General features: G+C 37.5%; 1 protein-coding gene across 2 annotated transcripts in view; it reads right to left on the reverse strand.

Moving 5' to 3' along the window:
• COP1 (COP1 E3 ubiquitin ligase) overlaps positions 1-14072 on the reverse strand; it is a 267982-nt gene that overhangs the window by 168425 nt on the left and 85485 nt on the right. The window lies entirely within an intron of this gene.

Consider the following 14072-nt stretch of genomic DNA (forward strand, 5'->3'; position numbering starts at 1 on the left):
CACAAAAAGTGAGACAAATAGCAAGCATTAAAGAGTAATAAATATAAATACTAATTAAATTAGTGATGGGAATTTTAAAACACAACTGTATGCTATCTGCCAACAGTGGAAATATAAAGACACTAAAAATCTGGAAGTAATAACATGAAAAATAATATACTAGGCAAATTTAATCAAAGGAGAAAAAAAAGAAGAAAAGCATTAATGGAAATGGAAATAGCCCCTGGAAATGCAAAACTTTCAACTTTATAATTGTATACCCAGTACACACATAACAGCACAGCCTCAAAAATATATAAAGTAAAAATTCCTAAAAAATTGACCAACCCAACAACATAGCAGATTAACCTCATCAACTCAACTAAGAAAATGATATGACCTAATTTAAAAGCTTAATTTAATGAATACATATAAAACACTGTATCCAATTAGAAACAAGTATTCCTCCTAAGCATACATAGAACATTTCCAAAATTGGCCACGTGATATATCACTGAATATGTTTATAATCTCAAAAGGACAGAATTTCTTAAATGAAACCCAAAGGGCACGAATTATAAAAGTTACAAATTCAGTAACTCAAATTTAGAACTTCTGTTCATCAAAATCTGTCATTAGAGACAAGAAGATACAAACTCTAAGAAGATAGTCACCATATGCACAACAACTAAGAAACAAGTTATTACTACCTTGAACATATACTGAAGCTTTAATAAGTAAATCTAGTATTTAAAAAATGGAAAAAGATATGAAATGCTGTTTCATAAAAAATAAAGACCAGTAAATATAACGTGTTAACTCTAGAGTGTCAGAAAAATAAGAATAAAAACCAACAACCAATTTATTTTCTTATCCACAAAAGTGGCAACCATTTACAGGTTCAATAGTACTAATTACTGACAAGGATGTGGAGAATCGAACCCCTATACTTCTGTGGTAGGAGCTTTATATTAATAAAAAGACTGTGAAAACAATTTGATATTATTGCAAAATATAAAAACTACTGATGTGTCTACCCTGTCACCCTCACATCCTCTCCTAGGTACAAAATCTAGGGAAATTCTTGTACCCGTACATCAGGAGATATGTACAAAGATGCCCTTGACAGCAAAAACAAAAGCTCTACAAAGCATCAAATGTATACAGACTAGACAACTGATAAATTGTGGTACACTGGAGAGGAGTCAAGATGGCGGAAAAGTAGCAGGCTGAAACAACATCGGGTAGCAGGAGATCAGCTAGATAGCTTATCTAACCACTGCGAACACCTACAAATCCAATGGGAAATTGAAGAGAAGAGCAACATTTCTAGAAACAGAAAATCGACCACTTTCTGAAAGGTAGGACCCGCGGAGAAGTATATCCAATGCGATGGGAAGACAGATCGCGGGGGAGGGGCCAGCTCCCGGCAAGCGGCGCAGCAACGGAGCACAAAATCGGGACTTTTAAAAGTCTGCTCCACGGAGGGACATCGCTCCAGAGGCTAAACCAGGGGGAAACCCACGCGGGGTCAGCGTAACACCAGGTCCAGCAGGGGTCACAGAAGGATGGGGGTGTCAGAGTGCCACAGAGCTCGCAGGTATTAGAGCGGGGAAGCCGGCTACAGCGACAAAGCCGAGGAGTGAGCTCTAAGCCCGGGGTTACCTTGAGCCGGTCGCAGGACGGGTGGGCTTGGAGCACGGCCGGAGGCCACGGAGACGGAAGCGACTGGGTGCTTTTCTCATAGTGCGAGCAATTGAGCGCTTTCCTCCAGGCACGACCACAGGCCATGGAGGAGGGGCAGTTGGGCGCTTTTCTCTGAGGGCGCACTGAGGAACAGGACCCCGAGCTCCCAGCTCCTCCAGGCAGGAGATTGGGAGGCCGCCATCTTCATTCCTGTCCTCCGAAACTCTACAGAAAGCACTCAGGGAACAAAAGCTCCCGAAAGCAAACCGGAGCAGATTACTTAGCTCGGCCCCTGGGAAGGGCAATGCAATTCCACCTGCAGCAAAGACACTTGAGAATCACTACAACAGGCCCCTCCCCCAGAAGATCAACAAGAAACCCAGACAAGACCAACTTCACTCACCAAGAACAGCGGAATTCCAGAGGAGGAGAAAGCAAATCTTATCTGGACAAAATGACAAAGCGGAAAAACTCACCTCAGAAAAAAGAACAAGAGGCAGTAAAGAAGGCTAGTGACCTAATCAGTACGGACATTGGTAATAAGACAGATCTAGAGTTCAGAATGACGATTCTCAAGGTTCTAGCCAGGCTCGAAAAAGGCATGTAAGATATTAGAGAAACCATCTCCAGAGAGATAAAAGCCCTTTCTGGAGAAATAAAAGAACTAAAATCTAACCAAGTTGAAATCAAAAAAGCTATTCATGAGGTGCAATCAAAAATGGAAGCTCTCACTGCTAGGATAAATGAGGCAGAAGAAAGAATCACTGACATAAAAGACCAAATGACAGAGAATAAAGAAGCTGAGCAAAAGAGAGATAAACAAATACTGGACCACGAGGAGAGAATTCGAGAGATAAGCGACACCATAAGGCAACACAACATTAGAATAATTGGGATTCCAGAAGAAGAAGAAAGAGAGACGGGAGCAGAAGGTATATTGGAGAGAATTAATGTAGAGAATTTCCCTAATATGACAAAGGGAACAAACATCAAAATCCAGGAGATGCTAAGAACGCCCCTCAAAATCAATAAAAATAGGTCCACACCTCGTCACCTGATAGTAAAATTTACAAGTCTTAGCGACAAAGAGAAAATCCTGAAAGCAGCCCGGGAAAAGAAGTCTGTAACACACAAGGGTAAAAACATTAGCTTGGAAGCAGACCTATCCACAGAGACCTGGCAGGCCAGAAAGAACTGGCATGATATATTCAGAGCACTAAACGAGAAAAACATGCATTCAAGAATTCTATATCTGGCTAGGCTATCATTGAAAATAGAAGGAGAGATAAAAAGCTTCCAGGACAAACAAAAGCTGAAAGAATTTGCAAACACCAAACCAGCTCTACAGGAAATACTGAAAGGGGTCCTCTAAGCAAAGAGAGACCCTAAAAGTAGTAGATCAGAAAAGTAGATCAGATCAGAAAGAAAAACAATATACAATAACAGTCACCTTACAGGCAATACAATGGCACTAAATTCATATCTCTCAATAGTTACCCTGAATGTTAATGGGCTAAATGCCCCAATCAAAAGACACAGGGTATCCGAATGCATAAAAAAAATAAAACCCATCAATATGCTGCCTACAAGAAACTCATTTTAGACCCGAAGACACCTCCAGATTTAAAGTGAGGGGGTGGAAAACAATGTACCATACTAATGGACATCAGAAGAAAGCTGGGGTGGCAATCCTTATATCAGATCAATTAGATTTTAAGCCAAAGACTATAATAAGAGATGAGGAAGGACACTATATCATACTCAAAGGGTCTGTCCAACAAGAAGATCTAACAATTTTAAATATCTATGCCCCTAACGTGGGAGCACCCAACTATATAAACCAATTAATAACAAAATCAAAGAAATACATCGACAGTAATACAATAACAGTAGGGGACTTTAACACTCCCCTCACTGAAATGGACAGATCATCTAAGCAAAAGATCAACAAGGAAATAAAGGCCTTAAATGACACACTGGACCAGATGGACATCACAGATATATTCAGAACATTCCATCCCAAAGCAACAGAATACACATTCTTCTCTAGTGCACATGGAACATTCTCCAGAATAGATCACATCCTGGGTCATAAATCAGGTCCCAACCGGTATCAAAAGATTGGGATCATTCCCTGCATATTTACAGACCACAATGCTCTGAAGCTAGAACTCAATCACAAGAGGAAAATTGGAAAGAATGCAAATATATGAAGACTAAACAGCATCCTTCTAAAGAATAAATGGGTCAACCAGGAAGTTAAAGAAGAATTGAAAAAATTCATGGAAACAAATGATAATGAAAACACAACGGTTCAAAATCTGTGGGACACAACAAAGGCAGTCCTGACAGGAAAATATGTAGCAGTACAAGCCTTTCTCAAGAAACAAGAAAGGTCTCAAATACACAACCTAACTCTACAACGAAAAGAGCTGGAGAAAGAACAACAAAGAAAGCCTAAACCCAGCAGGATAAGAGAAATCATAAAGATCAGGGCAGAAATCAATGAAATAGAAACCAAAAAAACAATAGAACAAATCAACGAAACTAGGAGCTGGTTCTTTGAAAGAATTAATAAGATTGACAAACCCCTGGCCAGACTTATCAAAAAGAAAAGAGAAAGGACGCAAATAAATAAAATCATGAATGAAAGAGGAGAGATCACAACCAACACCAAAGCAATACAAGCAATTATAAGAACATACTATGAGCAACTCTACGCCAACAAATTCCACGATCTGGAAGAAATGGATACATTCCTAGAGACATATAAACTACCACAACTGAACCAGGAAGAAATAGAAAGCCTGAACAGACCCATAACCAGTAAGGAGATTGAAACAGTCATCAAAAATCTCCAAACAAACAAAAGTCCAGGACCAGATGGCTTCCCAGGGGAATTCTACCAAACACTTAAAGAAGAATTAATTCCTATTCTCCTGAAACTGTTCCAAAAATAGAAATGGAAGGAAAACTTCCAAACTCATTTTATGAGGCCAGCGTCACCTTGATCCCAAAACCAGACAAAGATCCCATCAAAAAAGAGAATTACAGACCCATATCCTTGATGAACACAGATGCGAAAATTCTCACCAAAATACTGGCCAATAGGATCCAACAGTACATTAAAAGGATTATTCACCACGACCAAGTGGGATTTATTCCAGGGCTGCAAGGTTGGTTCAACATCCACAAATCAATCCATGTGACACAACACATTAATAAAAGAAAGAACAAGAACCATATGATACTCTCAATAGATGCTGAAAAAGCATTTAACAAAGTGCAGCATCCCTTCCTGATTAAAACTCTTCAAAAAGTGTAGGGATAGAGGGTACATACCTCAATATTATCAAAGCCATCTATGAAAAACCCACTGCAAATATCATTCTCAATGGAGAAAAACTAAAAGCTTTTTATCTAAGGTCAGGAACAAGGCAGGGATGTCCTTTATCACCACTGCTATTCAACATAGTACTAGAAGTCCTAGCCTCAGCAATCAGACAACAAAAAGAAATTAAAGGCATCCAAATTGGCAAAGAAGTCAAACTATCACTCTTCGCAGATGACATGATACTATATGTGGAAAACCCAAAGACTCCACTCCAAAACTGCTAGAACTTGTACAGAATTCAGTGAAGTGTCAGGATATGAAATCAGTGCACTGAAATCAGTTGCATTTCTTTACACCAACAAGACAGAAGAAAGAGAAATTAAGGAGTCAATCTCATTTACAATTACACCCAAAACCATAAGATACCTAGGAATAAACCAAAGAGGCAAAAAAACCAAAGAGGCAAAGAATCTATACTCAGAAAACTATAAAGTACTCATGAAAGAAATTGAGGAAGACACAAAGAAATGGAAAAATGTTCCATGCTCCTGCATTGGAGAACAAATATTGTGAAAATGTCTATGCTACCTAAAGCAATCTACACATTTAATGCAATCCCTATCAAAATCCCATCCATTTTTTTCAAAGAAATAGAACAAATAATCCTAAAATGTATATGGAACCAGTAAAGACCTCGAATAGCCAAAGGAATATTGAAAAAGAAAGCCAAAGTTGGTGGCATCACAATTCCAGACTTCAAGCTCTATTACAAAGCTGTCATCATCAAGACAGCATGGTACTGGCACAAAAACAGACACACAGATCAATGGAACAGAATAGAGAGCCCAGAAATAGACCCTCAACTCAACGGTCAACTAATCTTCGATAAAGCAGGAAGGAATGTCCAATGGAAAAAAGACAGCCTCTTCAACAAATGGTGCTGGGAAAATTGGACGGCCACATGCAGAAAAATGAAATTGGACTATTTCCTTACACCAAACATGAAAACAGACTCAAAATGGATGAAGGACCTCAATGTGAGAAAGGAATCCATCAAAATCCTTGAGAACGCAGGCAGCAACCTCTTTGACCTGAACCGCAGCAAATTCTTCCTAAGAACATCGCCAAAGGCAACGGAAGCAAGGGCAAAAATGAACTATAGGGATTTCATCAAGATCAAAAGCTTTTGCACAGCAAAGGAAACAGTTAAAAAACCAAAAGACAACTGACAGAATGGGAGAAGATATTTGCAAACGACATATCAGATAAAGGGCTAGTATCCAAAATCTATAAAGAGCTTACGAACTCAACACCCAAAGAACAAATAATCCAGTCAAGAAATGGGCAGAGGACATGAACAGACATTTCTGCAAAGAAGACATCCTGATGGCCAACAGACACATGAAAAAATGCTCCACATCACTCGGCATCAGGGAAATACAAATCAAAACCACAATGAGATACCACCTCACACCAGTCAGAATGGCTAAAATGAACAAGTCAGGAAATGACAGATGCTGGCGAGGATGCGGAGAAAGGGGAACCCTTCTACACTGTTGGTGGGAATGCAAGCTGGTGCAACCGCTCTGGAAAACAGTGCGGAGGTTCCTCAAAAAACTGAAAATAGAGCTACCCTATGACCCAGCGACTGCACTCCTGGGTATATATCCTAAAGATACAAACGTGGTGCTCCGAAGGGGCACGTGCACCGGAATGTTTATAGCAGCAATGTCCACAATAGCCAAAATATAGAAAGAAACTAGATGTCCATTAACAGATGAATGGATAAAGAAGATGTGGTATATACACACAATGGAATACTATGCAGCCATCAAAAGAAATGAAATCTTGCCATTTGCAACGACGTGGATGGAACTAGAGGGTATCATGCTTAGCGAAATAAGTCAATCGGAGAAAGACAACTATCATATGATCTTCCTGATATGAGGAAGTGGAGATGCAATGGGGGGGGTTGGGGGGGTTGGAAAAGAAAAAATGAAAGAAGATGGGATTGGGAGGTAGACAAACCATAAAAGACTCAATCTCAAAAAACAGACTGAGGGTTGCTGGGGGGAGGGGGGACGGGAGAGGGTGGTGGGGATATGGACATTGGGAGGGTATGCGCTATGATGAGTGCTGTGAAATGTTTAAACCTGGCGATTCACAGACCTGTACCCCTGGGGATAAAAATACACTATATGTTTATTAAAATAAATAAATAAATTTTTAAAAAATTATGGTAGACTAACAAAATGGAAGATCAAGCAACTATATCCCTAGACATCAGGAACTAATCTTTGAAAAAACAGATCTCAAAAAACTACATATTTAATCATTTTTACAAAGTCTACATATAGCCAAATCAAATAATATAAGGATACACATATGTATGGTAAATCTATTTTAAAAATGTATGGTAAATCTATTTTTAAAAATCAACATACTGAAAAATAAAAATGTCAGAAAAAGTAATTAGTACTGGACATGAAGCAAGGTGATGTAATTTGTTGGAAGCACAGGGGTAATTTGAACAGTTCTAGTAATTAACATTAAAAGCTCAGTTCATAGATTTTCTTTTATTGTAATTGTGCTTCTATTTACATATCCATGAAATATATTCACTTTTTTATGTACCAATATAATTTTTATAAATTCTGAGGCGAAAAATCTGGATTTTTTTTTTAAGATTTTATTTTTGTCAGCCAGAGAGAGAGAGAGCACACAAGCCAGGGGAGCAGCAGGCAGAGGAAGAAGCAGGTTCCCTGCCCAGCAAGGAGCCCAATATGGGACTCTATCCCAGGACCCCAGGATCATGATCTGAGCCCAAAGCAGATGCTTAATAAACTAAGCCACCCAGGCATCCCCAGGAATATGGATTTTTTTTAAAAAGTGATCTGCTCAATGGAAACACAGAAAAGATTTTAGTCTGAAACATGAGAATGATTACAAAAACAAAAATCAAGAATATAAGAAGCATTCAAAAACACTGTTGCCGGGGAGCCTGGGTGGCTCAGTGGGTTAAAGCCTCTGCCTTCGGCTCAGGTCATGATCTCAGGGTCCTGGGATTGAGCCCCGCATTGGACTCTGCTCAGCAGGGAGCCTGCTTCCCACCCCCCTCTGCCTGCCACTCTGCCTACTTGTGATCTCTCTCTGTCAAATAAATAAATAAAATCTTTTAAAAAACCAAAAACACAAACACAAACACTGTTGCCTTCCAGGTTTTATAGCAACTTTTTTTTCACAATTATTTTGCTATTTTTTTTTTTTAAGATTTTCTTCATTTATTTGAGAGAGAGAACAAGAGAGAGCATGAGTAGGGAAAAGGTCAGAGGGCGCAGCTGCCTCCCTATGGAGCTGGGAGGCCGATGTGGGACTCAATCCCAGGACTCCAGGATCATGACCTGAGCTGAAGACAGTCACTTAACCAACTGAGCCACCCAGGTGCCCACAATTATTTTGCTATTTACTCTTAGCTTTTCTTGAATTTATTTTTTTCAGTGTAATTCCTACCTTATCAATGCAAAATTAGGTTGTTTCATAATTCTTTGTAAAAATGCATTGCTTAGCTCATTGCCATAATAATTATTAAATTTACAAATAACATTAATACAAATGAACACAAATACACTAATCGCAAAGGGGAAGATGTTTGAGAATATGAACTGGTTATAGATAATCTACAAGGCCAATCATCAGAATGAACATATTCAGAATAAGGTCTAGATGTATAGGTAGGATATAAATATGACTAAAAATCAAAAGGAAATAGTTATTACTTGTGTTGATCTAGATTACTTTCAGATAAAAAATGGCCTCATTTACCAAATGTCTGACTTATTTCACTTAACTTTTAAATCTATCCATGTTGTAGTAAATGCTAGTTTTTTTTTTAATGGCTGAATAATATACCACTGTATATATATACACATCTTCTCTATCCATTCATGCATTAAAGGAGAGATACCAAAATATAGACTTTTTTATATATGTATATGTTTTATACATATATGAAATATATGATTGTATAAATATTATGTATTATATACTGAGCAGTATGGATTCATCTCAGCTAGTCTGGACTGCCCACATGGTTATCTCTAGACTCTTGCCTATATTATGGAATGTATTCACTAAAGAAAGACAAATTATATTCTATAACCAAAAGTGAGTTGCTTTGGAGCAAAACTGATTATTCTGTTTAGTGATAATAAGTGAATTTATGATTTGTACATGGTTTCAGTGGAGCCCTACAGGCTGGTCATGTAAGTAGAATGTACTGTCTATGTGATTAATTTAAGAGATCCCAACCACAAGCCAACTTTTGATTCTTATTACTGAGGTACTTGAAATACAAGCCAGTAGTAGCTCTAAACCTGGAGACAAAGATGTTCCAATGTGACCCTGTGTAGAAGGACAAAGAAGCCTGGACCTGAAATCGCCAGACCCCTTTCAATGAGTATCCTCCTCCTGCTTGATATCCACTGCCTTTAATCAAACTGTTCCAGAAGTTTAAACTATTTGACTTCTGTGAATCCTTTCATTAATCAAACACTTAAGGTGATTAATATGTAATTAATGCATATATATCTGTATAGATAACATATATTATATATACACATACATATGTCTCCTAGCTCTCTCTGTCCACTGAGAAGGCCTACAAGCACTGACACTCGAGGACCAATGAGCACACTTAAAACCCAGATCTTGCTTTTTAAATAACATAGAAAAGAAAATAGGGTTTCACGGATCCATGGCTGATTGCAGGACCAGGCAAGGTGATGCTGGAACATCTTATAGTCTAAGAATCCAAAAACGTACTTAAAAAATGATAGGAACATGTCAAAAGAATGTGGAAATCTACTTCAAAGAGTTACAACCAGCCAAATATGGGACAATTTAAGTTAAAAATGATTAACAGAATGAATTAGGAATCCATGAATCCATAAGGATATAAACAAAGAGGAGGGAAAGGTCTTTCTTACAGTAGAAATGCTAATTAATAAATGTGGAAAAAAGAATGAAAAATTATCATAATTACCATTTGGGCAATAACCGTATCAATAACTATTTCAAGTAATATTTATTAATAGCACAGATGAGACAAAATGGTAATTTTACAGCAGAGAAATCTGACAGGTACCACCTTAATAAAGTGATCAGAGTTAACATCATCACTATTGAGCAAAGAGGTATCTTATACACCCAGATATGAGAAACTAACAAAGAGGAGTGCAACATCACCTCTGTAGTATTTCTGATTAAAATGGATAATCTGAATCAAGTCCTAAGAAAACATCTGACAAACTCAAAGTGAAGGATATTCTACAAAATAAATAACTCATACTCTTCAAAAATATCAGTTTAATGTAAGACTAAGGAACGATAAGAGATTTAAGATTAGAGAAGCATGACATTTGGGGCACCTGGGTGGCTCAGTGGGTTAAAGCCTCTGCCTTCGGCTCGGGTTGTGGTCCCGGGGTCCTGGGATCGAGCCCCGCATCGGGCTCTCTGCTCAGCGGGGAGCCTGCTTCCCCCCTCTCTCTCTGCCTGCCTCTCTGCGTACTTGTGATCTCTGTCTGTCAAATAAATAAAATCTTTAAAAAAAAAAAAAAAGAGAGAAGCATGACAACTAAGTACAACAAGTGATTGTGAATTAATACTGAAAAAAGGAAGTTTTTTCTTTTTGCTAAAAAGGAGTACTTATTAATGGTATTAATGTCAAAACTGTTAAAATTTAAATAAGTTATCTCAGGTAATTTTAATGTTAATTTCCTGATTTTGCTAATTATACTAAGGATATATAATAATTCCAAGGCAAAATCAAGAGGTACTTATAAAAATCCAGAAGTATAAAGTACTCATTTCTGGCTTCACTTACATTATATTGTTAACATATTCTTTTCCAATTCAACTATAAACATTTTATTTAACAGGGGTGCCTGGGTGGCTAAGTTGGTTATGCATCTGCCTTCAGCTCAGGTCATGACTCCAAGGTCCTGGGATCATGCCCCAAGTCAGGGCCCTTGCTCAGTGGGAGCCTGCTTCTCTCTCTCTCCCTCTGCCTGCCATTCCCCCTGCTTGTGCACTCCCTCCCTCTCTGTCAAATAAATAAAATCTTTTAAAAACATTTCTTTAAGAGTAATAAAATCCTATAGCTGTGCCATAGTTTCTCTACGTATTCTATCATGATTGAGAGTATTTTCCCAGAATTTTTACCTACATAAATAATACTGGCATATACTCTTTATTTCTTTTTATTGACATACAATGTATTATTTGTTTCAGGGCTTCGTTATGTGATTCATCAGTGTTACACAATTCACAGCACTCACCATAGCACATACCCTCCCCCACATCCATCACCCAGCCACCATATTCCTCCCACCCCTCTCCGCTCCAGCAACCCTCTGTTTGTTTCTGAAGATTAAGAGTCTCTTATGGTTTGTCTCCCTCTCTGGTTTCTTCTTGTTTCATTTTTTCCCCTCTCTTCCCCTATGATCCTCTGTCTTGCTTCTCAAATTCCTCCTATCAGTGAGATCATACGATAATTGTCTTTCTCTGATTGACTTATTTCGCTTAGCATAATACCGTCTAGTTATAGCCACATCGTTGCAAATGGCAAGATTTCATGGGTTTTTTGATGGCTGCGTAATATTCCATTGTGTATATATACAACTTCTTTATCCATTTATCTGTTGATGAACATCTAGGCTCTTTCCATAGTTTGGCTATTGTGGACACTGCTGCTAACTATAAACCCTGGGGTGCATGTGGCATATGATCTTTAAACAATACTTTGAATGATTTCTCATAATAAATTTCTATCTATATAATGATCACCTCACATTTTTAGCTTTCATCTTATGCATACATTGCCAAACGCTCTTCCTGGAAGACTACCAACTCTATTCCCTTCCCTTTCCCTCTCCCAGACTCATCATGCACAACCACACACAGCAAAGGGTATTTCCAATTTTGAAAATTCCTGAGCCAAATCTATTAGGTGACTCCTTTGGAACCTTATTATTACTTCATATCTTGCTTCTTATTATTTGGGAAGGTATTATTTCATATGTGACCTGGCCACTTGAATTTTCATTTTTTTTTAAATTTTCACTTTTTTTTTTTTTTAACAATTTTCTTTTCTCTTCCATTTTTTTAACCCTTGGATCTTTCACCAAAAGGAACTCATGAGGGGCGCCTGGGTGGCTCAGTCATTAAGCGTCTGCCTTCACTCAGGTCATAATCCCAGAATCCTGGCATCAAGACCCAAATCGGGCTCCCTGTTCAGCGGGAAGCCTGCTTCTCCCTCTCCCATACCCCCTGCTTGTATCCCCTCTCTAGCTGTCTCTCTCTCTCTGTCAAATAAATAAATAAAATCTTAAAAAAAAAAAAAAGATGAAATGGATATAAAAAGCTTTCATTATTTTGAAGCAAAGAAATCAATTATCCGTCATACTTAAAATACCTTTCCTAGTCTTTTAAAATGTTATACATTGTTAAAATTCTGTTTATGTAAGATACAGGCTTCCTTCTTAATTTTACAGGCCTATCATTATTTATATGATTATTTAGCTGATTTAGACTCTCACAGTAAGTGGTTTTTCCACAAATGGTTTCCTGGCTATCACAACACCATTTAGTTAATCCCCACTTTCCCCACTGATCTGCATAACCACCTTTACCACAGGCTAATAAATTCTTCAATAACTTTCAGTTCGATTTTAAATTTTATTGTGCTCCTTTTGTTATAGCAGTCTTAGAATACATTTTAATAATTTATTGGGTAAATGCTCTCGTGATTACTACACCTCTGAATCATTCATCCTACTAATGAACTTTAAAGCCAGTTGGTCACACTCCCTGCACTCTTAAAACATACTGAGTTTTTTTATAGAATCACATTAAATTAATAGTTATGGCAACTGATATATCCAAATTGTTCTATAATTGCTTTGATCTCAACATTTTAAATTTTCCTTGAAAATTATATTTCATTAAGACACATTTTTAATAGTATACATAAGAATTGTCTAAATTATTTTAATCTACTACATATAAGTCAATTTCAATTAAATACTGAAATATTTTATATGAGCTCTTTTTTTATTTGTCCCCCTAAACTCACTATCTTAAGATTTTCCCAGCTTCAGGGTACCCATGTGGCTCAGTCATTTAAGTGTCCACTCTTGGTTTTGGCTGGGGTTATGATCTCAAGATTGTGAGACTGAGCCCCACATCAGCTCCACACTCAGCGTGGATCTGCCTGGGATTCTCTCTCCCTTTCCCCCTGCCCCTTCTGCTTGTGCATGCGCTCCTCCCCACCCCCGCTTTCTAAAATAAATGGATAAATCTTTTAAATAAATAAATAAATACACACACACACACACACACACACACATCTTTGATGCAAAGAATTAAGTGAGACAAGTACTGATTCAACCAAGTTTAACTGACTTCACTCAAAAAAACACACAACACAAAGTCTTCATAATGGCCTAAGAAAGTCATGCACCAAGTGGCCTCTGTTAAGTTTTACCTCATTTCTACTTTTCTCCACCTTGATTATTTATCCCCAGCCACTACAGACTTCTAAACTATGTTAGGCATGCTCTTACCTTGTCTTGTTTTAAAGAAAATACACATTAAAATATTTAGAGGTAAAGTATCATTATGTCTGTACCTAATTCAAACAATCCAAAGAAGAAAATTTGTATGTACATAAGCAAGAGAGAAAGAGAATGAACAAGCAAATGTGATCAAATGTTAACTTCTGGACAATCTAGATAAAGGATATAAAGAAATTCCCATTACCATTTTGGTTACTTTTCTCTAAGTCTGAAATTATTTCAACGTAAAAAGTTAAAAAAAAAAAAAAAAGGTCCAACCTCAAAATTAGATTTGACAAATATCCGCATCCCCAAGTTAAAGATGGAGAAAGTGTCAAAACAATCAATTAATTAGAAAACAGGTGAAGCCGAAGTCTACTTTCTCAAATCTGTAGTTTACTTCCCACAGAAAAGCTTAGCATTTCAACATAATGATGAGTATTTCATCAATAGACTATAAA

This window comes from Martes martes, assembly GCF_963455335.1.
Source record: "Martes martes genome assembly, chromosome: 15".
NCBI lineage: Eukaryota > Metazoa > Chordata > Mammalia > Carnivora > Mustelidae > Martes > Martes martes.